Source organism: Suricata suricatta, chromosome 1, assembly GCF_006229205.1.
Source record: "Suricata suricatta isolate VVHF042 chromosome 1, meerkat_22Aug2017_6uvM2_HiC, whole genome shotgun sequence".
Classification (NCBI taxonomy): domain Eukaryota; kingdom Metazoa; phylum Chordata; class Mammalia; order Carnivora; family Herpestidae; genus Suricata; species Suricata suricatta.
The window spans coordinates 113,150,562-113,154,795 of NC_043700.1; positions in this window are offsets into that span (position 1 = coordinate 113,150,562).

The following is a 4,234-nucleotide window of genomic DNA, read 5'->3' on the forward strand; positions in this document are numbered from 1 at the left end:
TCTGGAGCTGAGGGGTAATAAATTGGTAAGTGGCAGAGGGAGTATGACCAAAATGACATGAATCTGTGATGATGGCACTTAGTGCACTTGCTATGTTGGAGATGGAAAGTTTTCAGTTGTAGTGAAAGGAGAGCCACACTCCACAAGCTGTATCCTGCTTTTTGTCCCAGGAGACAGACTCTTACGGCCATCAAAGGGCTTCGTCCAGGGGAAACTTCAAAGGAGATCGGAGGGAGAGAGGAGCAGGAGGCCAGGCTGTCACTCTCCTTCCTGCTGGGTTCCCTAGGGTCGTCCGCAGAGGGTAACTGAGGGGCAGCTCCCCTCTAGACAGCCTTCTCCATCGCAGGGCCTCTTACCTTATCCACAGTGAGGGGTCAATTTGTTTTTCTTATTTCCATTTTGTCACAAGTTGGTGCGTCTGTAAACAGAATGCAATAGAATTACCAGAAAGATGAAATCAAATTTAAAATAAAGACATAGATAATCCAAACCATTTTTATTCTTAGATACAAGAGACATACAAGTATTCTATCAAATTGCCATTGAAATTTGTAAATGCTTAAATTCAATTTCTGTACCTGCCTCATCTAACAGCCACTGGGTCAGCACCAGTCTGTGAATCTCTCTCCTTTGCTTCTGCCAAACACCCTCCTGTCTTCTTGGCCTGGGGGGGTAGTAATAGGTTAGCTGTTGTAAGCCCCAGGTCTATACCCCAGGCTGCCTGTCCTCTAAGTCCCACTTGCATATTTGCAACTGGACCCTTTATAAAGAAATGAACCCACCTCCTCTTACCCTGGGTTCACTGGGCCATTTGTCTCCTTTGTGATTATGAATGATCAGCAGTAAATGTCTTAGCCTGGAAGAGGAGGTCACTTTGTAAATTAGGGGGAAAGAGTAAGACACTGAAGTAGGTAAAACAGGAGTAGAGTTAGTAAAATTTGGAAGAAGACTGAAAATTCATAATGGGTAAAGATGATTAGAAGACGTGCATTAAACGTTCTTAGGTTAACAAGGTGGACTTAGGTTAGACTAATTTGTATGACTGACTATGCAAACACAGAAGAATATCCAGGTGTTTTCAGAGATTAGCTGTGAAGTGGATGTACCAAGTTTCTGGCAGATAAATATCTTTTGAATAGAGAAAAAAAATCCCAACTACCTGTGTGACAGTGCTTCTCAAATGTAAGCATCACTTCTTTTTAAATAAAGATAGATTTCTATGGGGGGGGAGTGAATGAATACATTTCTATAAATACTTACTGAATAAGCAGTTTGTCCCTTATGATAATCTTTCCCATGTAGATGTATTATATTCCTTCATCAAAAATGTACTGTGAATTATTATGAGGCATATCTGAGTGAGAAAACCAGAGAATCCAGCCTATAACCAGGGAGATGAGGGACTCCACCTATTCACTGGGGAAACCTGTAAATAGATCATGGGATTCATTATATTTGTTACCTTTAACATTGAGATTCTGTTTTTTTTTTTAATGTTTATTTTTGAAGGAGAGAGAGAGAGAGAGATGGAGACACCGAATCTGAAGCAGGCTCCAAACTCTGAGCTGTTAGCACAGAGCCTGATTTGGGGATTGACCTCACGAGCCCGAAGATCATGACCTGAGCCGAAGTCAGATACTTAATGGAATGAGACACCTGGGTGCCCCTAATATTGTAATTTTTGTAATTAAAAAAGAGATTCTCAATGAACTTGGAAGCATTGATTTTAGAAGCCTTAGAAACTGTTGGGAAGGAACTTCCAATGCATCTTTTCCCACTTTTGCTTTTTGTCTTTCAATAAAAAAAGTCTTAATTTGCAAAAAGAGAAACTTCAGAATTCTATGTGAGCATTTTATACATGCATGTGACAGCAATCAACTGCACTGTCATAGTGATCCCTTGCTATTTTAAGGTGAAAGAAGTTGAAAACATTTAAGAATAGTGAATACTAGGGATACGATTGTATAAGACAGTGGTAGAGTTACCCTAAAGTCTTGCAGTGGTAAAACCGGTGAAAGTGGCATTAAAATCACCGCCAACACAGCTGGAGTAATAGACTTCTGTTGATGTTGCCATCAGCTCTTCTTGTCACAGCTTCCCACTTCTTAAAAGCTGTCTATTTGATGGATATCCATTGGCACCAAATGAAGGGCCTGTGAGCTAGACAAGCGGTCCCAGCTGGGCCAACCATAATCTTTCCACATGACTTCCCACAGTGGGGGGTGAAGATTCATAGCTCTCATCTGCATATGACTCCAGAGCCACTGGTGGTCACATCCCTGGCATGAGGAGAAACCTGGCAAGCTAAGGCTGGTGCCCAGAGGGAAGTAGAAGAGACAGCTGGGGACTAGGGTGGAAGGAGAGGTATTCAGTCTTCAGTGGTTCTAGCCTCTGACATCCTCAGTCTATTTCTAATTTTTCTGCAATTCCTTCAGTCTGTGAGTTATCCAAGTTTAATGTCTATCAAGTCTAATGTTATCTATTCTAATGTCTCCATATGTCTTTTTTTTCTTTTGCTTTAGGTAATGTGAGTTTCTCTCACCTTCTTAAAAACTTTTAAAAATAATATAGCAGTTAATATTTATACTTCAAGCACATTTCTAGCTTTCCAGCTCTTGCATTTAACATACCCTAAGTACTGTTGGACCTTCCATTGTCACGGTTTGAGGTTGACTTCCTATTTGGGGCAGAGTAAAGCAAAGTCTCTATTATGTTCCACCAACAGTGAACCGAGGTCTTTCCAAACATGTAGATAATATCCACTTTATTTTTTATTTAACTTTGGGAACAGAAGCATTGACAGTATTTTAATTTTTGTGTTTAGCTCTATGAGTGTGTCAAAAGTGATGACTTTTCCTCAGGAGTGACTCAAGGAAAAGGTAGCATTCAATGTCACTGAAACACTTTGGAACTAAGGGACCCTCAGTATATAATCTAAACAAGCTGAGATTCAGAGCAGACAACAGTGTTGAAATCATAATCTATATATAGAACTATGATTTTTAATAGCAGGAGCAGGATAGCAGAGGGAATAGCTCATATGCCTTGACAAGCCATGCACAATCAGACTTTTTAGGTATTTCCAAGGAAGATGTTTTATGTAGGATATGAATCTAGGCCATACTTCATACACCATGTGTTTGCAGAAAAATGTAGTTTCTTAGCAACCATCACCTGGTTGTCAAGTTCTTCCTTGATTTTTATAGACACTTGGCTTTTTTAGGCACATGCCTCTCTAATACTTAAATGTAATATCCAGGTTAATATTGGAATAATTACATTTCACTTTCTTCCAAAAAATACTTTAAAAACTAACCATTCAAACTATACATCTTTTTTTTTTTTTTAAGGCAAACTATTGCAGGGAATAATTGCAGGGAACGAGGAAAAAGTATGAGCTTATTCTCCTGTTAATGAATGAATTCATTCATTTGTTCAGTAAAACATATATTTGAGGTATACTGATGCTAGGCCCAGAGGATACTAAGATGAGTCAGAGCTCTTGTCTGCTCTCAGGAGGATCATGGGGATACGGTCACATGAAAAAAACCAATGATATCACTTTTCAAGTTGTTATGATAGTAGACATGGGCAGTCAATAATAATTGAGCACAGTGGGGAATTCTTAGACTGGACTGAGACTCAGATAAGCAATAATTCACAGAGGAGGTAGAATTTGACTATTTGACCAGCATCTGTGAATAGTTCCTATTACCTTTCTGAACAAACTTTGTCTCCCGATCCACGGCTGGAATCCAGAACTTCGCTCTGTAACTTAACTTGAGATGGAAGGTTTTTGCAATAAATGATATCAAATGATACATTTGGTTTCACCAGATTGATACTTTTTGGTATAATGACACTGGTATCATTGATAGTGTGTCTATTTGATGGATATCCTTTGACACCAAATGTATATATTTTGATATACTTGCACTTCAAAGTGTAAATATGTTGGAAGTGTTCCAGATAATATGATGGTATCCACTGATACCAAAAGTATACTTTTCAAATATCATTTACCCTGTAGACTGTAAATACACTTGAGGTGAAGTGCTCCAGATAATATGATTACTACTAACACTATAACAAAAAAGGAAAGGTAAACAAATTAATATTAACTAAAAAAGGCAGGCTACTTAGCAGTGTACACTCTATAATCCCAATTTTTGTTTATGTACATATATATGTATAATTACAGGTAAAGATATATTTTTCTAATGCTTCAGTAGGG